We start from the raw sequence: 27,717 nt of genomic DNA, 5'->3' as shown, positions 1-27,717 counted from the left end.
CATCTTCTTCAGGTCTTTGCTCAGGTGGCACCTTCTTAGCAAGACCTTCCTTGACCGTGTCTTCAGCTTGCAGTTCCCCTTTCCCCTTTCTGGTTTTATTGTTCTCTTTAGCTTTTACCACCATCTGACATATAGCTGACTTTCTGTATCTGTCAGTTCTGCATCTAGGAATTCAGCTGACTGCTGATTGGAAATAATTGAAAAATAAAAAACAACAATTTAATAATTTAAAAATCCAAATTCAGGGCTGGGATGAGTGGCTTGTGTCTCCAATCCCAGCACTTTGGGAGGCCGAGGCAGGTGGATCACCAGAGGTTAGGAATTTGAGACCAGCCTGACCAACACAGAGAAACCCTGTCTCTACTAAAAATAGAAAATTAGCTGGACGTAGCAGTGCATGCCTGTAGTACTTGCTACTCGGGAGGCTGAAGCAGGAGAATTGCTTGAACTCAAGGCAGAGGTTGTGGTGGGCTAAGACTGTGCCATTACACTCCAGCCTGGGCAACAAGAGTGAAACGCCATCTCAAAAACAAAAAGCAAAAAAGAAAAACAAAGAAACACCAAATTTAGAATATGTAGTTTAATCACAATTTATATAGCATTGTCAGTAATCTAGAGATGACTTAAACTATACAGGAGGATGTTCATCAGTTATATGCAAATACTATGTCATTTTAAAAATTATTTTTTGTAGAGATGGGGTTTCACCATATTGCCCAAGCTGGTCTTGAACTCCTGGGCTCAACTGATCTGCCTGCATCAGCCTCCCAAAGTGCTGGGATTGCAGGTGTGATTTATGCCATTTTATAACAGGGACTTCAGCATCTTCAGACTTTGGTATCCACAGCATTCCTGGAACCGATTCCCCACTGATGCTGAGAGATGACCGTACTCTGATTTTTACTAATGTATTTATTCATCATCTGTGTCAACCACAGGAATATAAGCTTCATAACAGCAGAGGGGTTGGGGCCTTTTGTTCAGTATTGTGTCCTTGTGCCAAGAATACAGGAAGGACTACAGGAAACCTCTCACCCCTGCAAATATTTTTTTCAAAGATTGTGGAAAAATCTTACTGGTTCCTCAGACTGGTTTATGGCTTAAAACTATCTATATTTAATTATTACATTTAAAGCATCTATAGTTGACAGTTCTAATGGTAAAACATTTAAAATTTTTATGATTGATTACAACTCCCTCTACCTTTTCTTTTTTTTTTTTTCCTTTTGAGATGAGATCTCACTCTGTCACTCAGGTTGGAGTGCAGTGGTGTGATCATGGCTCCCTGGAGGCTCAACTTGCCCAGGCTCAGGAGAACCTCCCATCTCTGCCTCCTGAGTAGCTGGGACTACAGGTGGATGCCCCATGCCTAGCAAATTACTCAATTACTTCCTACATTTGTAAAAGCACTTCTGCGCAGGTCACCTCTTTCCTTAGTTTCCCTCTGTAAAATGGGATAATAAACCTGTTTCATGGCATTGTTGTGTGAATTAACTGAGATGTATGTTTTGCATGCAGTAGGTGCTTAATAACAGCAGCTCTTACTGTTTTGCATCTGAGCATCAGAAAAATCCTTATAAGAGATGCAGAGCAGGATGATAAGTGATCCACATCTTTTATATGAAATCACTACAGTCAGGTGTTGAATTACTTGCCCAAAGTCACCCAAAGAATCAACATAGACAGTGGCTCTAAACTATTTCCCTGATGGAAACCCTTACTCTTGGTTTTTATTTATTTGGAAATGAAGTTACATTAAAAAATAAGTTCTATTCAATCTCAGAAATCTAAAAAGAGTTTAGATTTAAACTCAATCTAAATACTAATGGTATTGGGGAAAGAGGTAGTTTTAACAATATGCAGGCCAGGTGTGGTGGCTCAGGCCTGTAATGCCAGTGCTTTGGGAGGCTGAGGCAGGCAGATCCCCTGACGTTGGGAGTTGCAGACCAGCCTGACCAACATGGAGAAACCCTGTCTCTGCTAAAAATACAAAATTAGCCGGGCCTGGCAGCTCATGCCTGTAATCCCAGCTACTCTGGAGATTGAGGCAGGAGGATTGCTTGAACCCAGTGGAGGTTGCCGTGAGCTGAAATGGTGCCAGTACACTCCAGCCTGGGTGACAAAAGTGAAACTCTATCCCCCCAAAAAAAGAAAAAAAGGAAAAAAAGAATATGCAGTCACAAATGTTTTCCCATCTGGACAAAAAAGACATAGTCACATCTCAGCACCCTGTGAGTGTCTGAGACGGGCAAAGCTGTGGGTGTCTCTATGCCAGTAACCTTTCCTCAACACCTCTCTATCCTACTCTTGAAAGCACGTTACAGTGAGAATGATGGAACCGTTTTTGAATTTTTCTAATTTATAGGAAAAAAAATTTGCAAAACTTAGTATACATTAACAGTAACAAATTACTCTCCTCATATGCCGTGGTAGATCACAGTGGACCAGTGTTGTAGGACCACATTTGAGACTACAGATCCACACCAGGAGACTAACCCCCTTCCCATTCTCTGGGCTTGCAAAGTAATCCCCATCTTGAATTTCCTCTCAGAAAGCGACGTGTGCAAGAGGCAGCCCAATGGTGAACCAACTCCTTTTCTGGCAGTTAACACTGGTATCTCTCCACTGACTTAGAATTTGATAACTCCTATAATGAGGAAATAAAAGAATTAGATTAACCTTTCCTTAAATCCATCCTGGTTTCTCTGCCCCCTTTCCTCAGGAGACACTTAATGACAGACATGTGAATTAGGAAAGACCATTTTGGTTGTTTCTTTCCTTCCCAATTACAGATTTGTTCCTTTGGAATGTTTCTGGAAGGTTTATCTCACCCAACTTTAAATGCACAAGTCAGTGGGACATCCCTGGATTTCTCTTGGGAAGTCATTCTGACAGCTGGAAAGTCTCTCATGATCAGCAGACAGTAGCTCCCTCTGTTTAGAATTAGCTCAGGAATAGGGATCGTGGGATGGCATTCTGAATCTGTGATGTGATTGGCATGCGGGGGCCCTGGCTGATGAGGCCTGATCACAGGCTTCCTGTAGCTTAGTGTGGTGGAGGAAGCATGGCATTTGGAGTCAAGGTCTGAGCTTGACCCACCCTTCTACCCCTAACCACTGTGTGTCTTTGAACATTGCTGGGCCTTCACTTTCCTTATCTGTAAGACAGGTTTAGTAATACCCACTTTGCGAGATTGTTTTCAGGAGTGAATGATATATACTTGCAAAAGCATCTTGACCATCCTGTGAGACGTCAGGAATGGGTAGGAGAATATCTGCCTACCACCATGAAATGTGAACCCAACCCTGGAAAGCCACCTGTGTATTGCAGACCTCCAGATAAAAGCGAGTCTGTAGGAGGAGGACAGGAAGGTCTGCAGGGAAGAGGTGGGGGCTGCCGAGACCACAATACTTTGGCTCTGGATTCAGATGGCAGCTGTGTGGCTGTGGCTGTGTCTGCATTGCCTGAATGGAAGTGCTGTTAGGCCAAGGGAAAGCATTCTGGAAGAAGGACAGGGGTCTTTTGCAGTTGTCATGTCCATCCGTAGTCATCATGGAATACTGGACGGTGAGCGTGACTATCCCAGGCCTGTGTCTGAGATCCTTCCTCAGATGCCACGTAGGAGCCAAGTAGGGTGAAAGTGAGAGTTTGAGTTTGTAGCTACGTGCAAATTGGCCAAAGCTGGATGACGGGATGCCCTGGAGATAATGGCCATGCTGGGCTTTCTCTTTCATACTAGTGGGGCCCAGGGGTCCTTTAGCAGCAGAGGAAATGAGATCTGCATCCTAGATAGGGAGCCCCAGAGAAGAGTGGAACATCAAGTCCCAGGGAGGAAGCTGACAGTTAGATGCAGGTCCAAGGTGAAGGGTCAGGTAGAACAGAAAGAACAGGACCCCCAGGCAGAGTACGAAGCATTTGCCAGTGGTGAGAAATGGGATCCAGAGGATAAAAGCCCATGAAAGGGTGCATAGGAGCGAGGGGACCGTGACATTGCCTGCCGCACACAGGACTAATGGGAATGGAAGTAGAAATGGATGGGGTTTCTCCCTTTTCTATCACATTTGTCCCTGTCTCTCTCTCCCTTCTCGCCTCTCCCATGATATACTTGCAGCAGTTTAGATCCAGGGGCGACTTATGTTGGCAAAATGCCCTTTTCCTTGGAAATGGGTCTAGGACAGCTTTTCTCCATTGGTGTCCAAAGAATGTGAAATGAAAAAAGAAGAAATGTTGGGTTATGCCAAGTTATCCTGCCCCGTGAGCCAGGCAGGGCAGGGCAGGGCCTCCTATCACCACTTAGCAGTGAGGAGTTAAATTAGCTACCCAAGCTTACTCCATTCGTAAAAAGGCAAAGCTAGGTTTCAAAGACAGATCTTGTGGCTGTGGAGCAATTGAACTCTCTGGGTAACTGTCTATTCACAGCTGTGGCTCTAACCAGATATGCGCAAGTAAACGTGCACACATAGATACATGTCCATGTTCCGCCCTCCCAAAGTCATGGGAAAATGAAAGCTTTAATAAATATGGTTGTAGAGAAAGGAACAGCTCATAACGATATCAGAAAACAATTCTATTAACAGTTGAAACAAATTCTCTACACGACTTTGTAAGATGACGTGGAATGATCATAGACAAAAAGTGAACTAGTCTCAGAACAAAAGCCCTTGTCAGTGATGAGAAGAAAATTCACTGCTCATCATGGGATGATCGTAGACTGCTTCTTTCCTAATTTAACCTAACTCTTTAAAATTAAAAATTAGAAGTATGCGTGGGAAGAGAAGTGGATTAAGAGCTCAGAGACTTGGGTTTTCATCCTTGCTCTGTGGCTAATGAGCTGTGTGACACTTGCAAGTGACTCAGTCTATGAATCTTTGTTTCTTCACTTGAAAAAAGAGTGAGTACATCGGATAATCTCAAATTGCCTTTCGGTGCCAAAAAGCTGTAATGAGCTGTTTTGTTTGTTTTTGTGAGACAGGACCTCACTCTGTGACCCAGATGGGAGAGCAGCAGTGTGATCATGGCTCAGGGTACCTTCAAGTGATCCTCCCACCTCAGCCTCCCAAGTAGCTGGGACCACAGGTACTACCATGTCTGGCTAATTCTTTTATTTTTTAATTTTTTTTGTTGTCATGGAGTCACACTGTGTTGTCCAGGCTGGTATCAAACTCTTGGGCTCAAGTTATCCTCCCACCTCAGGCTTCCAAAATGGTGAGACCACAGGCATCACCCACTATGCCCAGCTAGCTAATGAGCTCTTTAAGAGAACTCATAAAGGTGCCTAGAACGTGTATTTTTATCTTTGCCATGATCACAAGCACCTGCCAAGGGTCTATCTGCGTATGCATTATCCATGTTAGCATATGTCCTTTCTCGGGGAGGGGCACTGCTCTTGGGCATGGCTTGGCCTTTTGTCCTGGATCCAGTCCCTTCTTGCTTTTGCTAAGCCCCCTCTCTCCTGGGGAGTAGAGTGTTACCCAAAGTCTGCATCAGGGGTTCTATGCCCTCCTGCATGGTTTGCCTGGAACTCCAGATCCTGTTGCAACCGGATTTCCTGTGGCAATGTTCTTTCCCAGGTGAAGGCCTCGTCATCACATCATGTACCCTCAGCTTGCCTGATGAGACTTTCCTCCACTGATTGCTCCTTGGGCCTTCCTCTCTTTACCCATCCCATCTAGCCAGCTTCTCCAACTTAGTTTGAACCACTGTTTTGAGAAAACTTGAGGTTGCTTTGGGTGGTGTATATAAATTAGGATGGCAAGGAACAGCTCCACAGGGAGGAGGAGCTGGAGATGACGCAGACTGTTGTCTTATTAATGTTGTCTCGCCCTCCCAGGATACTAGCCAACTTTGGCAGGCTTTAACAGGACTTAGACTTGACCACCTCTGCACTCCGCTGGCACCAGGGATGTCTTCCACACCCCTTTCTCCCTTTCTACATCCACCCATCCTCTGAGACCCATGTCAAACCTCATCTGCTCACGTCACAAGACTAAGTGGTCTCTCCTCTGAAGTGGCATCCCATATACTATCTGTAGCTGCTCCACTCCACACATAGCCCAATTAATTCCTACTTCTTCAGATTTCAGCTGAAAAGTCACTATTCCTCCAGGGAGCCCTCCCTGGCTACCCAAACAGAACAGATACCTCTGTTTAGATGCTCAGGAACCTCTGTTACTTTTGTTTCATCCCACTTAGATGGTTGTTAATTGCATGTTTATTTGAATGAAGAATTGATTCCCAACACTCTGCCACAAGCACAGAATCTGGTCTCTTCCTCTTAGCACTCTATTCTCCAAGGTCCAACAGGATACCACCGGTATACTCTCTCGAACCTTGAGTGTTTATGTAAATCCTAATTACTTGCCTAAAGGTCCTTTCTCTTCTGCTGATTTACATCCTCCTTGAAGGCAGTTCCATCTTTCTGTTGTACCTTCACAGTCCAGCACTGTTCTGAATAGATATACATCAATTTGAAGTTTCACTTGTGGGAGACATTATTTGGTCATTAGTCTGAATTTACACCGTCTGACCTGTGAAGGGAACTTCTTCCTGAACACGTTACTGAACTGAACTGCGGTCCTCTTGCTGGCACAGTAAGGCTAAACTCCCATGCTGAGATTTTGCAGGGGGAGAAAGGAGGCTGTTTATATGCAGGGCACCAAGCAAAGAGAATTGGGTCACTCATGCTTAAGACCTGACCTCCACGATGGCTTATAAGCAAAGGCTTTTAAAGGCAGGGGTACATTTCAGGAAAGCAGAAGTTACAGGCAAAACTGTATATTCCTAAATGGATGTTAAAGATTAGTTTAATATTAAACATTAGTTTATTGCACCTAAAAGGGTGGCTTTAGGTGGGATATCTGGAAGTTGGGGCTCGCAGATCACAGGTAGATTCAGAGATTCTGATTTATGATTGGTTAAGGAATGGAAGCTCTGTCTAAAACTTTCAGACAGCAGAAAGGAATGTCAAGTTCTGGTCTATGGGTATGCCATCCTCCAGGCCCCTCAGGAAGAAATATAGAACAAAGAATGGCAGAGTTCAGTCCTCAGTTCTCCCCTTTTTGAGCTCTATATGCCAGTGGATTCATTTAGTGGGAGTCTAGGTTTCTGAAAAACACCAGAGACATATGTTATGATGTTACCTGTAGTTTCTATAGGGAGCCAAGTATCTTGTGACTCTGATTTCCTTGGCTATTGTTTTAAGCTATTGATATTTTCTTGCTTATCAAGTTGCTCATTTGCCTCTCAAGGCTAGCTAGGTGCCTGTAATTTCCCACCAGGGAACTCAAGATTTTCCTTTATTTCCATGTTTGGGAGGGCCCGGCAGGTCCCTCAGAGGGGGTTCCTGCAGCATCTCAAACTTTCTGTACAGAAAGGAAGTTATTATTGAACATCAGAGTTGTAGATGAATGTGGCATGAGAAATAAAAAGGAAACATTCACTCTGACTTAAGGCTACAGGAGGTTCTCAAAACAGGACACTGTATGGGGACAGTATCAGGATGCGGAAGCTTGTGGGGAAGGGTTGGTCTCAGGGTTTTAGGCCTGATTCCACAGTCTGCATTCCATGGAGGCTACTCGACCTCCCTGGGCTTCGGTCCTTTTCCTTGCACACAATGCAATAGAGCGGTGGTGCCCGGTGAGCGTGGCACACAGTACATGGGTACAAGATCATTTCAAGGAATACCGCAATATTCAGCACTTGCCAGGGTTCTGGATTCCGGCTTCCATTTCTTTTTGCAATTTGGACCAGGTAACTAGATCTCCTTTTTTTCCCCCCTTTTTGCAAAAGATGGTGTTGGGATGGGGTAGAGGTGAAGAGAAATAGCTGCCTTCTCTCTGCAAAGTTGATGAAGCATCAACTGGGATAATAAATGCGAAAACACCATGAAATGAAAACATCTATTTAAATGCAAGAGGTTGTTATTTACAGTCTTTAAATGATATTTGCTCAGTTCTGGTTGTTTACGTTTAGCATATCCCACAGAAACTGTGGGAACTACAAAACCACAGAAAGTGATGATTAAATTCAAAAACTCAATCTGACCCGATCTGTCTGGGTTGGTAATCTCTTGGCGCTGTTTTCTTGCTTAGGACTGAGGAAGCTTTGTAGATGGTTCATGAGGAGAGGAGGTCCAGTGGAGCTGGTGGCAGTCTGTGCCTTCAGAGAGAGGGGCCTAGCTTTGGTTAGGCCTGAGGATGGATTCCCTGTCAGTTTCAGAGGATTTGGTGGCCCTGCACTTCAACTGCCCCAAACCAAAAATCAATCTGGGACTGTGAAGGGGAGGAACAGTGAACTGTATTTTACAGGACAAGAAAGAATAAGATAGAGAAGGAGAGAAATGTTCACCAAAGACCATGAACTCATTCTGTTTTTTTGAGATAGTGTCACTGTGTTGCCCAGGCTGGAGCGCAGTGGCACGATCGAAGGTCATTACAATCTCTGCCTCCTGAGTTCAAGTGATTCTCCTGCCTCAGCCTCCTGAGTACCTATGATTAGAGGCATCTGCCACCATGCCCAGCTATTTTTTTTTTTTGTATTTTTAGTAAAGACGGGGTTTCACCATGTCAGCCAGGATGGTCTCAATCTCCTTACCTCGTGATCTGCCCACCCCGACCTCCCAAGGTGCTGGGATTACAGGCATGAGCCACCACAGCCAGCCCATGAACTCATTCTTAAGCATCAGCTGAACAGGCTTATTGATGTATCTTACCAGAAGCCCTAAGCAGAGGAGTTAAACATGTAAGATTTGTAGTCAGGTGGGTTTGAGTTCAGATCTTGCCTCTACCCAGGAGCCCAGGGTAAGTTACTCCTCCTCTCTATGCCTCATTTCTTATCTGTATGGGAAGAATGAAGTCCCTACCTCCAATGATTATTGTGGTGATCATAAATGGACATTCGATAAATAGTTTCTTATTACTATGGGCACAGCATCTTCTATATTATTAGTTCAACCCTTTTAGTTGTTTGAAATCATTGGCACTTTGTAATCTCAGAGTTCTCAGAGGCAGCATGGTGAACTGGGAGTAGGTTCTGTGAAGAGCAGGGTTCTGTTGGATGTGTCACTTACAGCTCTGTGACCTTGGGCAAGTTACTTAAATTTTCTGGCCCTGTTTTCCCAGACAGTGAAAAGAAGGTGCTGTGGCTCATGCTTATAATCCTAGCACTTTGGGAGGCCAAGGCAGGTGGATCACATGAGGTCAGGAGTTCAAGACCAGCCTGGCCTACATGGTGAAACCCCTAATTTAAAAAAATACAAAAAATTCGCTGGGTATGGTGGGTGGTGCTTGTAATCCCAGTTACTTGGGCAGCTGAGGCAGGAGAATCTCTTGAACCCAGGAGGCAGAGGTGAGCAGAGATCACACCATTGCACTCCAGCCTGGGCAATAGCAACCAAACTCTGTCTCCAAAAAAAAAAAAAAAGAGTTGCCCTTTTCCGTCGTCAACAAACACATATTGATATTGAACACCCAGGATGTTCAGGACCTGTGAGTGACTCAAAGAAGTGGCAGCTGCAGACGTGATGGCCAATGTGGGGAAGGGCATTGGTGGGGTTGGCAGAGATAGAGGACTCTGTGAAACCCCAGTGAGGGGGCAGGACTCAGTTTGTGGGTACCCTCCTCAGGGGTGTAGGAGGAAAGTGAGAATGCAGGTGTAGGGGCCAAGGGGAACTTCAGGGAACTCTGAAGGTTCACTGGAAAATCAACTTGTAAAAGGCAGATTAATTGGAGAAAAGGCATACAAATTGATTTAATGCATATGGGTGGTAGCCTTCACAATGACACCCAAATAGACAGGGGAAATGGTTTATTTTTATGCTTAGGTACACAAAGTATGGATAGCCATGTAGAAATACGACTGGACAAAGTGGGTGTGATCTGATGCTGACAGACTGAGTAGGAAACCGCGAGGCCTGTCTACATCCTTCCTGGCCTCTGAGTGTGCGTTCCTTCCTCATGTGCGGGGCAGGCCCTTTCTGGAACGGGGGTTATATGACCTACAGTCAAATTAGGTAGGTCAGATAATTTCTTTATGGCCTATTTTTACACAGAAAGACAGAGGAAGTTTAGAGTAATATTTTTAGGTTTTATGGCTGCTTTGAAGAAGGGGTTCTGGTTTCTATGACTGGCCTGGGGGAAAGGAAGGCAGGAGGTGAGAGAAAAACTTCTGCTCCTGAGGCCTTTATCTGGGGATACTGTTTTCTCAGTCCCAACACTGTTGAATAGGTTAACACCTGGATGGCTGAGTTGGTAGCATATGTAAGCCAGGGTTGGGAGCAGGAGGAGTCTGGATGGTTTCAAGGGTGGAGGTGGACACGGGAGTCAGCATCCCCTAACGCCCCGGAGGAATAGGACAGGAGGAGGGCAGCAGCCCTGCGGTGAGCAAGGAACCCCAGGACAACCCCAATCCACTGGGCTGGGGGCTGCACCTGCCACACTGGGGTTGGCCCCAGGTGGGTGGGGTGGGGGCGGGGCTTCCGCAGCCTTGCTGATGGGCCAGCCGCGCAGTCAGGTGCCTCGGAGCCTCCGGATCCCGCCGCGTGGCCGCCAGCCTCACCGCAGGCTGGTCTCAGCTCAGGCTGATTTCCCAGGCCGAGAGCTGATGCTGATCAGCCCGTAAACCACACACGCAGTCGGGCTCCAGCCGGTTTAATTTCTGGCTGGGAATCAGCGAGAAGACTATGCTGCCCCCACGCCCCTTTCCTGTAGATGTTGCTGTCGCTCACCACACACCCAACACACACCTCCTTTTCCTACATTACTCCCCTCAGCCCCCATCTCCCCACCTTCACCATTTTGGGGGGGGCAACCCTTCCCTCTTAAAATCACCCCATCCAGTGTCAAGTACATTCTGATTTTTAAAGAGGCGTCCTCTAGGTTGACATCTTGTCATAAAGAGGCAGCGTTTGACCTTCCCTGGTTACCATGCTGTCGATTTGGCTGGTGTGGATGGAAAGGCTCCCACACTCACTCCTCCTTCTGTCTCTTAAAAAAAAATACCCGCCTCCCCTTTCAAATAAAAAAAGAGCTGGAGAGAGGGAGAGGGAGGGAGGGAGAATTTGACATTGTATAATTTAAAATTGCACAGCCTAGAGCCCACAAAACCGAGCATGTAATTACACACTTACTAGAGGTAACAGCAGTGCTGATAATTATTCTTTACACAGGAGAGACCCTGCTGATATCCCACAGTCAGAAAGTGGGAACTACAATATCTTTAATACCATCCTCAGAGACCCTCATAAGCAGAAGAGAAGTATGAGAAAGCTCACAAGGTCCACAGCAATATCTTCATCGCGCCGGAATGTCAGGGGCTTTAGCACAACAGAAATCAATAGTTTCTAGTACATTTTTTGGTAGAGTTTTTTTTTTTAATGACCTAACTGAGAAAGTACAGGGAAGGCAGAGGTACAGAACAGCAGGAAACAAAACCTCCTTAACCGAAGGCTTGTCTGTTTAGACATGTCACGCAAGTCAGTTTAGGAGAGACACGTTCTTCATCTGAGCCACATAACCGTGCAGCTGGACCGAGGTCCTGGTCCCGGAGTGCTTTTGGTCATAGGTAAAGCCTTTTCATTTAGATCATGAACTGGCCCTTCTACCCATGTTTCCTCATTAAGGCAGCACCTTGACTTACTGTTGGCTATAAAGCTATGCAGTATTAAATCTCTAAAGAGAGGAGATTAATATCCAGGCATTTCTTTCCAGGCACTTGGCCCTCTGCTGCTCCTTTCTCCCCAGACAGAAAGTGAGTTGGTTGTATTTTAAAAAATAAGAAAAGACCAAGCATCAGTTGAAACACTGAGAAATTTAAAGCAACAGTCCGTGATGCCACACAGTGAAGTAAAGGGTGTTTGACTTTTTTTTTAACCCGAAGTCCAAGTTTAATACTTGAACTTGTTTTCAAAAGGAGACCACTTTGGTGTTTGCATCTCTACGCTAACCCCAGAAGGTGACAAATGGTTACCTATTTCTACTCTGTAACCTTAGCCGAATTCTTACGCAGCTGTCTCTTAAAAATGCTTCTTGATTGTTTGCAGGTTGTGCCGACATCCTGATTTGACGATCTGCATTCATTCAGCTGGGCTAATAAACCAATTTAATTGGGTCCATTTTTCAGTAGAGATGACGCCAATTTTTGCTTGGGGCTTAGGGGAAGGACACTCTGACTGACCGATTATTTGCCGTGTGCCAGGCGTAAGTGGAGAGATGCATTTCTGTACGTGAGACATTTAAGACTCATACTGCTTCTGTGGGCTTTGTAGCATCCTCCTATTTTAAATGTGAAAAAACAAACTCAAACAGGTGAACTTGGTCTAGGTCACACAGCTAAGAAAGGTGGAAGAGCAAAGAGTCCACTCAGAGCTGTCAACTTGGTTTGGACAGAGGGGTGTATTACATTGTTTGATTTTACCATTCGGATATGGGCAGGCCAGTGAGTTTAAAGGGGTGGGGAGCTCAGAGCAGGGAGGTCCTTGGAGATGCTTTTACAAAATGTCTTTTGGTGAGGACATCACATCACAACAAATGAACAAAGAAACACAGTGGCCAGAGGAGCCTTGGTGACTCCCCAGGGAAACCGATTCTCGGGGAGGCCGATTCCAGGCAGGTCTGCACCTGGGGCTCAATGAAAGCAGCAGTTAGCTATTAGGCCACCTGAAAAGAGGGAATTGGAGGGCAGACAGATGTTTTCAATGCATGAGTAAATGCGAAGACACTGGCGCGAGAAGCAGAGAGCTGAAGGCAGAAGTCTCAGGGGCTGAATGGAGCTGTGTCCGCTGGAGGTCTTCAGATTTCAGGTACGCAGGGTTATTGGGACATTTCAGCGATGTTAACTGGCTTTCTGGTTTGATCTTTCTGGTTTGATCAGCGCCATGAGGTCCCTGACGCTGCTAATTTAAAGAGGCTGTATTAGCCGACTCAGGGTGAGGACCGCAGGTATGTAAAGGCCTGTTAGCGGCAGCCACAGACTGTTTGCTCTGAACCTCCCATGGCGGCTGGCTCTGATACTCCGTCATTTTTGCTGTTTTTGAGAAGGATGCTGTATTCTCACTGGTAGTAAAGGCTTCAGAAGACAGGGTGTGGTGGCTCACACCTGCAGTCCCAACACTTTGGGAGGCCAATCACCTGAGGTCAAGAGTTTATGAACAGTCTGGTCAACATAGTGAAACCCCATCTCTACTAAAAATATAAAAAAATTTAGGTAGACATGGTGGCGCATGCCTATAGTCCCAGCTACTTGGGAGGCTGAGGCAGGAGAATCACTTGAACCCCGGAGGTGGAGATTGCAGTGAGCCGAGATCACGCCACTGCACTCCAGCCTGGGTGACAGAGTGTGACTCTATCTCAAAACAAAAACAAAACAAAAAAGGCTTCAAAGAAGTCTCAAGCCTTTAGAGAGAGAAGGGTGCATGATAGACAATGTGACGCATGTTTGGGAACAAGGGACCTTGTCCAGCATCCTCTCAACTCACATACTGCTGTAGCTTACCCATCGGCCCTTTGTCAATCAGTCCCCATCTGTGCTTCAAGAGCACAGGCTTCTGGGGGAGAAATACAGGAGCAGGCCTGCCTGGGAAGGGAGAGGCCTGTGTTGGGGCCTAGTCCGGGCTGAAGGTCCGGAGCACAGAAGTTCAGCAAGGCAGGAAGCTTGACCTTGGCAACCAGAACAGTTTGGGATACAGCTGCTCTCCAGGCCTTGGCTGTTTGGATCTTGATTCTTTTGCACTTTCTGCCCCAATGATCAGTGGCCCCAGGAGCTGGGATGGCAGGAGTTAAGGAGCAAGGTGAGCTCCTGTTGGGGACTCATGCCAGGAATGTCTTCAGGTCCCCATGGGGGAGAGGTCACTGGAGACAAGGCCTTCTAGGATGGCCAGTTTAGGCTAGTGACTAACACACAAATCCTCTCTCTTAACAGATCCACAATTATCTGTGAGAACTAGCAAGTTGAGAGCATAGGCTTTGGAGTCAAATACATGTGACTCTGAGTTCCAGCTGGGTTATTTCTCAGGTGCACAACCTTGGGCAGGTTATTCTCTCTGACACTCAGTTTTAACCTGTGAAATGGGACTAAGACTCTCTCCTTTGGGGGTTGCTATTAGAAATAAATAATGAATGGAACTTAGTAGAGGCTCAGTACTGATTTATTTCACCTCTTTCTCCATCAGTTTCCCACTCTCTACTCTTCCCTTCCCAAATTATAAGGCATGAAAAATTCAGGGCAAAGAAGAGGGCTGAGGGAAGTGACACATCAGTGAAACATTGCTGGAGGGAGGAGTCACAGCCTCAGGGCTGGGATCGCTCACCCCACAGGAGATCGCCTTGGCCTGCCTGTTCCATTTCTAAACCCAGAAGCAAATAGAAGCCATCACAACATGAGAGATGATAGAAATTGCCAAAAATAGTCAAAGAAATAAAACTGCCAATACCACTTTGTCACCTCCAAGATAAGAGAGAGCACATGGGGAGGAGGTGAGGAGAGGGGTTATCTTAGAATCATTCACCTTTTGGTTGCTATCGTTGGTAAATAGCATACCTGGCGTTTCATACTGAAAGTGGTATTGGCACCCGAGTCTTGCTTTTTTTTTTGGAGAGATGGTCTTACTCTGTTGTCCAGGCTGGCATGTAGTGGCACGATCAAAGTTGACTGCAGCGTCAACCTCTCAGACTCAAGCAATCCTCCTGCCTCAGCTTCCCAAATAGCTGAGACTATAGGTGCACACCACGACACCTGGCTCATTTATTTTTAGTAGAGATGGGAGTCTTACTATGTTGTCCAGGCTTGCCTTGAACTCCTGGGCTCAGGAGATCCTCCCACCTCGCCCTCCTAAAGCGCTGGTATTACAGGTGTGAACTACCACACCAGGTGGGGTGCCCAAGTGTTTAGGTCATCTGAGGCTACAGGTCACTAACTCACTGTAACGTGAAGGGAGTGAGGATTAACAACAACGAGAATTGCCCTAGAGTGAAGGGCTTTCTTTTCATATCCATTCTTTGGAAAAACAGAGCTGCTCATGGCCGCTTTTTGGTCTTTTTGTGCTTCTCTGTGGTAGTGGGCAGGTTAGAGAACACGGTAAAACACATGACTTTGCCATGTCTTGGGTCTTTTCATCCTCTTTCCACCTCCTGCCCCCACCTACCCCGAACCTTCCCTCCTTTGTGCAAATCTGTTTTCGCCACAGGAGCACATGCTGTCTCTTCTAGCTACAACACTACTTGCTAATTCAACGATTCATCTTTAATGAGGCCCCCTGCCAATGTTTAAATAGCATTCAGAACAAAGGAAAAGCAATATTTCCAAAACAGCTGCTTCTGCTTCATTCTCGAAGCTCATCTGTCAGAAAACCAAGAAAAATGCCTTAACAGATGATGGGAATATATGGCCATTGTAGATACAGTGTCTGTATATCTATAGATGGATATAGATAAAAATAAAATACCCACTTTTATGATGCTAGAGATTTTGGATATAAGCATCCTAAAGTGTTCTGTTGGCTTTAGATAGTGCTACGGTAGGGAGGCTTTTCTTTATGATTTTATTGGTTCTCTTCTGAATCGTTTGGGAAACACATTTAGTAGTGGAAAGAGCATGGAGTTTGGGGTTAGCTAAATCTAGGCCCACCTCTGAGATCTGTCACTGACTAGCTGTGTAAGTGGGTAGATCATGGGAGCCCTCTGTCCATATGTTATTGGTAAAATGAAAATAATACTCTCTTCCTTTCTGGATGTATGTCAGTGTGACTAGCACAATGTTTGGCAAATAGTAGAGATGCAATCATTTCTTTACTTTATTTTTTGAGATAGGGTCCTACTCTGTCACCCGAGGTGGAGTGCAGTGGCATAATCTTGGTTCACTGCAACCTCCACCTCCTGGATTCACATGACTCTCATGCCTCTGACTCCCAAGTGGCTGGGATTGTGGGTGTGCACCACCATGCCTGGCTGTTTTTTTTGTTTTTGAGACAGAGTCTCACTCTGCCACCCAGGCTGGCGTGCAGTGGTGTGAACTTGGCTCACTGCAGCTTCCACCTCCTGGGTTCATACAATTCTCCTGCCTCAGCCTCCCAAGTAGCTGGGATTGCAGGTGTTTGCCACTGCACCTGGCTACTTTTTTGTATTTTTACTAGAGACAGGGTTTCACTATGTTGGCCGAGCTGGTCTCAAACTCCTGGCCTCAGGTGATCCACCTGCTTTGGCCTCCCAAAGTGTTGGGATTACAGGCGTGCCACTGCACCTGGCCATTTCTTGGTTTTAAATTTAGGACCTTCTAAAATCATAAAGCATGGGTAGAGTCTGAAGGACTCTGTGCCTGTGTTTCTAGAGGTGCTGCTCCAGGGACCCCAAGACAGTAAGTCTTCTCAGTAGCAGCCTCTGGAACGTGCTCATCAATCCCACATCTTTGAGTAAGAAAGGATGAACATCATGTAGAGGAAGTGGCTTGGGAAAGCTCACAGTTGCCTTTATCAGTTTCTAAAAGGGAGATTGAGAATAGCAGAGACTAGAAAAACAGTAAATAAGCCCAAGGAAACTAGAAGAAAGGAACGAATGTGTTTCAGAAAATTAACAAACTCAGACACAGAAATATGGTAGAATTGATTTAAAACCATACAAGGTGTGATTCTTTGAAAGGAGGAGAAATGTGAACTTTGAAAAAGAATTAAGAAAAAATGTTTAACATTAGGCCTGAGCTAAAACGTATAGATGCAAATGAAGAAACTTTTAAATTATTGGGGAAAGATGAGGCAGATGTTGAGAAAGATGTGAAGGAAAAGTGAGGGAATGGGAGGAGGAAGAAGCCAGGCTTGTCCCTCCCGCTGCCCGTCTGGTCAGTCCCTTGAATTCCGTCTGATGCTCTATTTTCCTTTTTGCTTTAGCCATATTGAAGTTGATTTCTACTGTGTACTTGTAACTAACCGACCATTACTAATACAGTTTTGAAAATAGCAAGTTACAAAGCAGTTACTTTAATATGACCCTATTTTTGTTAAGGAAAATTGTGTGTAAATGTCTATAAAACAAAGCCTGGAAGTATATACTGTAAAAAGGATAACAATGGTTATATTTGGGGAATGGGATTATTAGCGCATTTTTCTGCTTTTTGCTTGTATAATTAATTATGCATGAGCTATCAGGACAAGAGGGCTGTTTGGACTGGTGTGGATTAGTGGGTTTGTAAGGTTTAGCCTATCTGATTTGTTAGATGTCTTATTTATCTTATTGGCCTTAAAAAAAAAAAAAGGTGTTAGAGTCGCGATAATATGGCGGCATAAGGACCAGACTGTTGTATGGCCACCAGGGGGCGACATAAATGAGACAAGAACGGGAAGCACCAATTACAAAGGTTAAAGGGCCAGACCAAGCAGGTGAATCCAGGGTTCACAGATCTGTTAGAGAACTGGACTTCATGTCTGATTGTCAAGAAACAAGGGATGCCTACAGAGCTGTTGTAATCAGGAATCATTTGGTTGCAAGGACAGAAATTCCTTCAAGCTTAAAGTTTAAAAAGAAGGCTTCATAAAAGGGGCACAGGGAGATCACATTGACCCCTAACTGCGTAAGTACAGCCTGCTGCTGTGTCTCTGGCTCAGGGTGGCCTCTCCTTACTGCCGTCTGCAGCTTGGATGTCTCTGTGAGCTACAAAGCTCCCTCCGTGATGAGAGCAGGGAGAGAGTCGGCCTCTCCTACGCTGAGCTTTCATGGCGCATTCCCCTGTGCTGCCGTTGGCTCTCTTTCCTTTTCTTTTTTTTTCTTGCTCTATTTTCTTTCTCTTTTTTCTTTCTCCTTCCTTCTTTTTTCATTCTCTTTCTTCTTTCTTTCTTCTCTGAGCTGATAATGGCAGGAAAAAACTTTTTCCTTTCCCTTTCATCAGTCACCAGAAAGCTGCTCAATAAATACTTATTTGGGCAAATATGACTCTGAATGAAAATACGACACTTTATAAAATGAAGTACTTTATGAAGTCATAATCACAAGATAATCTTTTGTTGTGTTCTTTCAAGGCAGCCTTTCTTGCATTTTTATTCCAGGCCTGTTTCTCGTATAATATCCAGGCAGGCCAGTTGCAGAACTAAAACTAATTTTACCAGTCCATCCCTTGGCTCAGAAATCAGATGAGATGAGACATGTGTCAGTGCCTATTCACATGCCTTCTGCATAGTAGCTGTTCCGGCTACTATGTGTCCAATGGGAAGATGCACGGAAAAGAATCAGGTGTTCGCAGTGTCTTCCTGTGGCTCTGGAGGCTTTTAATGGGGAGAGTTCAGCAGCTTGGCCTCAGTTGGGCCACAGTCCATCAAGGAGCTGTAATGCCTACATCAAGCTCCATCACATGACTTCTTGGTATGTATTTGACTTTTTTCATCTTCTCCCGTGATCACATTTATTTTAATGTCCAGAATGTGCAGCTACACATACCCCTCTTTGACACTTGTCCTTCCACGTGGCATGGCTCATAGATTGTTTTAATCATGCAATATGATCTTAATTCTTTCGAAGTAGACTTAGATAGAAATAAATCCCCACTGAAATAGCGATTCCACCATAGCCTTGCTCAGTGGCTTTTAGGAGCATTGTTCATCAGGACTTATGTTGGCCATGAACTTTTACCTCTAGAGCCCTAATTCCTATAGTTTCCCTCAAGGAGATGTTACAAATACTTGTAACAAATACTTACTGAACGTTAATACATACCCCACTGGGTCTCTGGTGTTGCTTATTTTGTTTTGTGATTACTAAACCAGTACCCCGTATTCAGGGGGCTCAGAGCATAGGGGAAAGCCAGACAATCCTAGAATTTGTCTCAGGCCAGCCATGGCAGTGATACAAGGTAGCTCACTTCCAGTCTACTCTTCATTTGCTTTCCTGTGAAACAAAGTGTGGAAAGATCTGAACACACCTTCCAGCTTTCCTAGCAGTCTGGGGTAACTGTGTTCTGGCTGCAACTGTGGTCAGTGAAACATCATGGAAGCGAGGTCTCTTCTTCCTCCTTCCCACCTGTAGTGAGTGTGGGGCTTGAGCTTGGCAGCCCTCTCTAAGGCTAGCAGAGAGGAATAGGGGAGAGGTTGGTTCCTCGGTGGCACACACCAGCCCTGGACTGACTACTATGCTGATACTGCTTTGTGAGATGGATAAACCTCTTATCATTTCAGCTGCTGTTTGTTTATGGGAGCTTGCAGGCTAAAGTAGTCTCAACTTATATCGCCCTTTCACAGGAGCCTTGGCTGGAGGGATCTCGCTTCACTTAGCATTAGCTCACAAAGTCCATCTAGTGTGAACTACGTTGCAGTGGTCAGTCTAAACCCCTCCCCACAGGAAGGGACTGGCAAACTCTAGTTATGAGAAGATCCTTAATTAACAGCAAAAACAATATGTGACATCATTTAATAGGCAGACTACAAATCAGGGATGAGTTCCACTTCATCCACAGTTGGCAGAGTCCTTTCTTACTAATCCGTTTCCACTTTCCATTTCATTTCCCCCCGTGACCCCAGCCTTCCAGCAGAAAAGACTCCGTTTACTCCTGAGCTGTCGACCTGTTTTCTCCTGCTCCTCTTAACGTGGCCTTCTTACCTACTTACCTTGGTCTTTTCCAGGAGCCCCTCACCTCCTGTGATGCATTTTAGTGGATTGTCTCCCTAGAGGTAGGCTGGCTCTATTCTCACTCTCCAAGTCCCACAGTAACTCTAACAAGAAGGGACCAATGCTACATTTTCACAGAAATTGGGATCGAGTGCAGGAAAACAGAACTAAGAAGGAAACATTTGTTCCTGGGGGTAGGAGCTTCGGGTGGGAGAAAGCTTTGTACAGGATTTAATATTTACATTGAGATGTGGAGGGGAGAAAAAGAAATTTTTTTCCCCCAGAGAACAGAAGAAATAGATTCCAGGTGGAGGAAGGAGTGCAATCTAGATACAGGTGGGTGGCATGTTTGAGGAGCACTGGATAGTCTCTTCTAGGTTCTTCTAGATAGAGACATGAGGAAGTGGTGTGAGAGCCCCTGAATATGAGGCTTGAAAGACATATTTGGACAAGAGTTTGAAGAAAACAGAGCTTGAAAGGTTTTTTTAAGGTGAATTGTAACCAGCCAAATCCTGGAAAGAAAACTAGATAGTATTTTAATCAGGGAGAGGGAAAGGAACTATATGTAATAAGTACCAGGTGCCCTGTGGTACAACTTTATTTAATTTCGTAGAATAATTTTTCTCTTACAATAAGCCTTGGTGGTCTATATATTATTACACTCTCATTTTATAGCAGAATGAAGAACAGCCAGTCAGGTAGCTACTAGAGTAAGTTCACAGCAGAGATGAGTGGGGGCTTGGGCAGGGCAGGAGCAGTGAGGATGGAGAAGAGGAGTTGGATGACAGCTGTTTCAGGCGTAGAGCCTGTAAAGAATGGAATCATGGAAACGTGCAAGCGAGGTAGTGAGGAAAGTCCGAGATGGGCATGAGCAAAGTTTCAGTGAGTTAATTAGCAGGACAGAGACATGTTACAGAGACAGCCAGCAGCACCTGAAGAGTGCTGGTAGGATGCACAGTGATTCAGATTAGATGGGGGTTGATGGTGGTCCCTGCTGTCAAATGTTGCAGGTAGGGCAAGGAGAGGGCAAGGAAAAGTAAGACTCACAGAAACTTAATGGAGAGATTCTGCAGCCTTTTAAAGGGGCACTCTTCACAGATAGGGTGGAAACTAAACAGAAAGTGTCGGGAGAGTCAGTGGGAGATAGGAATGGAGGCCAGGCATGTGTGTAGCCTTATTTTCAGGAAGTCTGATGGTCAGTAAAGAGATGTGGTGGGAAGTTCAGCATGTGTGTGAGGAAGGGGGTTAAGCCTGAAGAAGGGCCCTTTGAAGGTGGGAGACTTTGTTGAAAAGTTGAAGGGAATGGAATGTGATTAGAGGGAAGATCCCAGGTACAAGAGGGAAGGGAGGATAAAGATTCTCTACATATGCAGAGATTTTTACAGTCTACATAGTGCTTTCACATTCAGTGTCTCATATAGGGATGGGTGGGACGAACATCGCCACCCATTTGAGAGACAGGTAAACTGAGGCTCACAGAGATCAAGTGACTTTAAGAGGGGGGAGCTAGGATATGAACTCAGGATGCCTGAAACTGGTTAGGATTTTGTTTTGTGTTTCTGTTTTTATTCTTTGCCTTCCACATAAGGGAAGGGATGACTTGAAAAACTACCACGTTAGAGGAACACACTTTGTGGAGAAACATTCCTGTTCATTGCCTGCTTCGAATTTTCCGTCACCATGACCCTGTGAGGTTGGCAGAATTGGCATTTTTCTCATTCAGTCTATGAGCAAACTCGGCTTCAGCAAGGCCAAGGAACAGCGAGGCCAAAGAAAGGAACTTGCGTGATGCCACATAGCTGAGAAATGGCTAAGAAGGGCCTCAGACTCTCATGTTGACTGTTAGATGAGCAGTCCTGTTGACAATGAGGCCCAGCGCTGCACTTGTGGGTGAGAGGAGAGCCTCTCAGTGCTGTGGCAGATAAATAGCATGTCTCCCCTGTATTTCTGGTTCTGTTTCCTCCCAGAACCTGGAGGGTTGTGTATTGCCATGCCCTTGGGTTAGGCGTGACCATCGGCCTTGCATTGGACAGTGCATGAGCTAATGTGCAGTTTTTCATATTCTGTCTTCCACTGCCTGGGCTCTTTTGGAAGAGAAAGTGCTGTAAGATGGAAGCTGCTGGAATGTCATGTCAACACTGGGAGGTTCACTGCCTGGCAAGTTGCCTAAATCTGGAGCCAACTTTGAGGGAGAAATAAATTAAAATGCCTTATATTTGTAGATTGTTACAGCAACACGATCTAGTTTATACAACTGAACACCAGCAAACTCTTCCCAATGGAAAAAAAGAAAAATCCCTGTGCCTCATAGATAACCCTATCCTAAAGAGACAAGCATCTTCCCAGAGTAACTGGGAAATCAACATCACTAAGTCCCTCTAGGAGTTAAAATGCCATCAGGATTTTTTTTTTTTTCTTAAGGGTCTATTGGATGTTGAGTTTTTATTATGAGGTTGAGTTGTGAGCTTGAGAAGAAATTGTTTTTACAGATGTTCAGGGTGTGTTATGAGGAAATGGCCTTTTACAGGGGTTCAGATTGATGGGCTCTCTAGGGACCCCTTCTGACTACATGCGCAGAGGAAGTAGGGAGGGGCCTGAAGAGGCACAGAAGGACACCGTGGAGTCTGAGGAAGACCAGGAAAGGGGGCGGCCGAGCGATGAACTAGAACAAGATTTGGAGTCGCATAGACTGGGGTTTGAGCACTGGCCTTGCCACTCCTTGGCCAAATCCCGCAGCCTATCTGAGTCTTAAAATGGTTTTCTATACAATGGGAAAAATGATACCTGCCTTAGAGAATTGTGTTGAGTTTAGATAGATTCAGTCACATTTACCACTACTTTTGTTGTTACTGGTAATACAGCTGTTCCTTTGTATCCACCAGGGATTGGTCCCAGGCTCCGCCACCAGGATGCCTAAATCTGTGAATGCTCAAGTCCCTTGTATAAAATGATGTAGTATGCACATCTTCCTGTATACCTTGTCATCTGTGGATAACTTATGATACCTAATACAATGTAAATGCTATAGAAATTGTTATTGTTTTTTATTTATTTTATTTTTATTGTCCTATTGTTTTTAGTTTTTTACTGAATATTTTCCCTCTCTCCCTCCCTCCCTTCCTTCCCTTCCTTCCTTTTTTTCTTGCTTTCTTTTCTCTCTCTTGAATTTCGCTCTGCTACCCAGGCTGGAGTGCAGTGGTATGATCTCTGCTCATTGCAACCTCTACCTCCCAAGTTCAAGCAGTTCTGCCTCAGCCACCCAAGCAGATGGAATTACAGGCATGCACCACCATGCCCAGCTAATTTTTGTATTTTTACTAGAGATGTGGTTTCACCATGTTGGCCAGGGTGGTCTCAAACTCCTGACCTCAGGTGATCCACCTGCCCCAGCCTCCCAAAGTGCTAGGATTACAGGCGTGAGCCACCACACTCTTGGTGGCATGGCTGAGTATTTTATTTATTTTTAATGTTTTTTAGAGAGAGGGTCACTCTCACTCTGTCACCTGGACTGGAGTGCAGTGGTACAATCCTAACTCACTGCAGACTCAAACTCCTGAGCTCAAACCACCCTTTTGCCTCTGCCTCTCAAGTAGCTGGAATTACAGGCACATGCTACCATGCCTAGCTAATTTCTTTCTTTCTTTTTTTTTGTGGAGATGGAGTCTCACTACATTGCCCAAGCTAGTCTTGAACTCCTGGGTGCAAGTGATTCTCCCACCTCAGCCTCCCAAAGTGTTGGGATCACAGGCCTTAGCCAGCTGCGTGCCCGGCCACTGTTTTATGAGGTTGGTTATATCCTTGCATGTGGAATCTATGGATATGGAGGGCCAACCGTAGCTTACAGTGGGGACTTAATTGTCCAGTTCTTGCTGTTTCTCCTGAAGCTTCAAAGCAGTTGCTATAAGCTGAATCATGTGGCCTGAAAATTTGTATGCTGAAGCCCTACCCCACAGCATAGTGGCATTTGGAGGCGGGGCCTTTAGGAGATAATTAGGTTACCTGAGGTCATAAGGATGGGGCCTTCATGAAGGGATTCTTGGCCTTGGAGAATTGGTGCCATGGGAAGATAGAGAGAGGGCTGCTGTCTGAAAGCCAGAAAGAGGGCCCTCAGCAAAACCCAGCCGTGCTGGTGCCTTGATCTCAGCCTTCCAGCCTTAAGAACCCTGAGAATAGGAATGCTTGTTGTTGACGCACCCAGTCTGTGAATTTTGTTACGGCAGCCGGAGCTGATACAGAGCTGGGTTTGAAGAGGGAGTTAGAAGCTTCTACTTCTTGTTTGTTTTTATTCCTTCTTTTGTGACTACATTTTGGGGTGATGAGACCTTGGGAAGAGCAGTTCGGGCAGGGTAGGGTGGGGATGCCTTCTTAGAAGAAGTCACATTCGAATCTTAAATGCTGAGAGCAGCCAGGGTGTGGCTGGGGAGAAAGGAGTACACTGCTGGTTGCTTAGAGCTGGCTCCAAGGTCATGGTTCTAAGTGAGGAGACAAAGAAGCCTTTCAACTGTGGGCCTTCTGCATTGTCTGGTCTTGCTTGCCAGAAAATGGATTTAGGGTAGGCTCATGGTCAGTATAAAATAGAATTCAACAAGCTGAGCATCCTATTGGACACAGCTCTTGGGAGCCCCAGCAAAGTGTGCTGGGCATTGGCATTGGGTGCCAACTAGGGGAGGCAATGGGAGCCGCCAATACACTGACCCCACAGGAGAGTTTGATGGGGTCCCCTTTCCAGAGCCGTGACCTCATACCGGTCACCTCAAGCATTTTTCCCTCTTGCTTGGAAGGTTGGGCAGTTCTAAAAGAGGACATTAGACCTGGTCATCTTTTCCTAACACAGGTTTCCCAGTCTTCATGCACATGCAGTTGTCATGTTCTCTTGCTGTTGTATCTGTGAAATGTCTACCCCATTGTTTACTTCCTAATTCCTCAAAATGGACTCACTTTATTTAAACATCTACTCTAGTCTTAGGTTAAGCAATACTATTGACGAAATTGTGGTCAGTGTTTTCATTTAAAGAAACAGTATTTTTTGTAGAGATGGGGTCTCCCTGTGTTGCCCAGACTGGTCTTGAACTCCTGGCCTCAAAGGGTCTTCCCACCTTGGTCTCCTCAAGTGCTGGCATTATAGGCATGAGCCACCATGGCCAGCTCCCCCTTTTTTCCCCTCTAATACACATTACAATAAATATGTCACTTAAAATTTTTAGAGAATATTCATGAATGCCCCACCTCACATCATCTTGGGGACCATTCATAGGAGACAAACTGCACTTTGGGGTACTCACTTTAGGAGCTGAGGGAAGCAGGATGCCTTACAGATGGGAGTGGGACACGGGACATTTGCATGGAGCAGCAATGTTCTTGCAGCGCCAGCCCCATGGGTGGCCTCCATCTCGGTGGAGGCTCTGTCTTGGCACTGCCATCTGCTCAGAGTGAGCAGGCTTTTGTGAGAAGCTGTGGGAGGATAAGCCTGGCTGATTGGCTGGAGCCATGCCCAGAGTGCCCAGATGTACATTTGCCCCAAAAGAGGGGGCACAGCTGGGGTTCACTGTCTCCCTGGAGGCTTGGTTTTTCTGGTACAGCTCAACGCTGCCTCCCACTTTCCTGCGGTGCATTCTGCTCAGCTGGGCGGTGAGGAGAGGGCGCAGAGCGGCACCATGAGCTCCCTCACTGCCGTCTGCCTGCCATTTGCTGCCACTGGGGACCTGAGACTGCTTCCATGGAAACAGAACCATGGATTGTTTTTCCAGAAAACGTCTCAATCTAATTTGTGTAGAGCTGCGTTGTGTGTGTGGACGTGTGTGTGTGCTTCAGTTGCAGAAGGGGGTGAGAAGCGGGAAGAGGGAATTTGCATAGAACCTCCAATTTTCCTCAATTCCCAGGGAGTAGATGATTCCAGGTGAGTGGTGCATCCCAGACACTGAGTCTTATTGAGGGCTTGGCTTAGGAAGCAGTAACCATTCTATTTGCCTAGGGTGCTCCAAAATACTTGAATTCTGCTTTGGTCTAGGTAATTCTCCTCGTGAGGTCTTCCTCAAAGGAGGGAGCTACACGGAGAGACAAAGCATGGCAGTGAGGAGGACACCACTCAGCATTCCCTACCCCAATGTAGGACTCTAGAAACTGGGATGAGTCCCCTCCACGGTTTCCCCTATACCAGGCAGGGCAACATAGCCTCAAAAATAAATAATTGGGAAGTCAAGATGGGCGGATCACTGGAGGTCAAGAGTTCAAGACCAGCCCGGCCAACATGGTGAAACCCCGTCTCCACTAAAAATACAAAAATTAGCTTGGTGTGGTGGCATGCACCAGTAATCCTAGCTACTAGAGAGGGTGAGTCAGGAGAATTGCTTGAACCCTGGTACGGAGGTTGCAGTGAGCTGAGATGGCACCACTGTCACTCCAGCCTCGGTGACAGAGCAAGACTCTGTCTCTAAATACATAAATAAATAAATAGTGTGAACTCTTGTATTTTCCTCTCCTCATCCAAATATAAGTCTTAATGTTACATCTGCAATAGGAAAACAAGTCAGACCCAGTAAAAAGGAGCCCTGAAGAGACAGTTCAGTGCTTCTGTGATGAGAGGGGAATTGGCCTATGCTATCCCTCCCGGATGTCCTTGACCAGAGAGAGAGAGAGAGAGAGAGAGAGAGAGAGAGAGAGAGAGAGAGAGAGAGAGAGCATTCAAAGGGGAGAGAAAATAGAATATGAAAAGAGAAAATAGAACTGTTCAGAGCAGTTCAGGGATCATTTCCACTCTGACATAGAGGAGGGAGGTAGGAGGAGAAGAGAAAAGATGAACGCACCCTAAACCTGGGATACCTCACCTGACTGCTACATTGTATTAAGATGCCGCATTCCTGTGCCCTGGGACCTTTTGTTCCATTAAGTGCTGCACCCATTAAAACAATGCTCCATCCGATACAATGTTCCGAAATTTAAACATTGTAGACCAGAATTTTTCCTCCTTCAAGATGGAATGTCTTGCTCCAGAGGCTGGAGGAAGTAGTGGCAAGACAAGAGCGAAGTCTCAGTCAGCCTCCTCCCTACACCACGCAGAGAACAGAGTCACAGAACTTCTCTTCAGGTTCTTCCTGGTGTCTCTTGCTGCTTTTCTTTGGACACCGACTTGGGTTTGGCCAGTATGTAAAGTTGACTGCTGACACATCTGGCTCTTCTCCAGGGGTTCTCACAGAAGTAACTCCAGTGGACTAGAATGAGTTTCCTGGAACCTTCCCCGGAGCCTAGCTCTACATTTAGGAGAACAGGACAGTACAGCATGCCAGGATCTGACATAGTTATAGTTGGGTAAGAGTCTCAGCCTAGAGTTCTGCATCACCTGTTAGGAGACTGGAACGTGCTCCCATGTTTTCTGCAGGAGGTTGAGCTCTTAGCAAAGTACCAAGCCAGCAGCTGTGTGCCCTAGTGTCTTGGCACAAGACAAGCAAATACTTGTCAAATGACTAAATAGTTATATTTCCTTATGATATCCTATGTTTAGAATTCCTGTCAGAATCGAAAAATTTGGACAACAGCATTATAGCACCAATTCCTTTTATTCCAGGTTATAACAGTATCCTCAGAAAAATGCTTCAAGAATGGCCTTCATACTATCAGATCCAGTTTGCCCTTAGTTCCTTGGCTTTGTTCCAGCTGCTACCTTCACTTGGCACATTTCTTCTCCCCTTCACCCTTCAAACCATGTTTTCTTCCAAGGTGCCCTCAACCCTAACGTGCACTGTGCTTTCTGTGCTGTCAAATCCTGGCTGATCTCTCCCTTTTCACACTTAGGCCACTATTCTTTTCAGCTCTACTTTTGTGGCCCTTGCTGGATGATGTTACCTTTTAGTATTGGGAACTGTGCTTTTCCTACTCGCCCACTAGATGAGTGTTTTCCGTAGAGTGGAGCTCAATTTCTATTTCCGATTTGAGCCACCAATCCTGGGCAATTTCCTCCCAGGTAAAATGAAGGCCATACTGAAATCTACCTCCAGGTGGGACTGTAAGGACTAGATGAGATGCTATTGTAAAGCCCCTAGACCCCAGCACATAGTAGGTCTTCAATAGGTATCATTCCCTGCCCTGTCCTTTCTGGCAAGGAGTTTAGCTTTGACCTATTAAGGACTCAGGCAAGTCATCTTTTAAT

General features: G+C 45.6%; 1 long non-coding RNA gene across 2 annotated transcripts in view; it reads left to right on the top strand.

Annotated features, from left to right (window-relative positions):
• LOC108587996 (uncharacterized) overlaps positions 1-27,717 on the top strand; it is a 199,971-nt gene that overhangs the window by 26,789 nt on the left and 145,465 nt on the right. Inside the window, exon 1 of one of the 2 annotated variants that reach the window (XR_001906798.4) lies at positions 25,349-25,470. The exons of the other annotated variant lie outside the window; for it this stretch is intronic. This is a non-coding gene — a long non-coding RNA (uncharacterized LOC108587996). Of the gene's footprint in view, positions 1-25,348; positions 25,471-27,717 lie in introns of those variants that run through there. 2 annotated transcript variants of the gene reach the window in all.

Source organism: Callithrix jacchus, chromosome 13 (genome assembly GCF_049354715.1).
Source record: "Callithrix jacchus isolate 240 chromosome 13, calJac240_pri, whole genome shotgun sequence".
NCBI lineage: Eukaryota > Metazoa > Chordata > Mammalia > Primates > Cebidae > Callithrix > Callithrix jacchus.
Note: the sequence above shows the minus strand (reverse complement) of the source record. Positions and strands in the feature narration are given on the sequence as shown.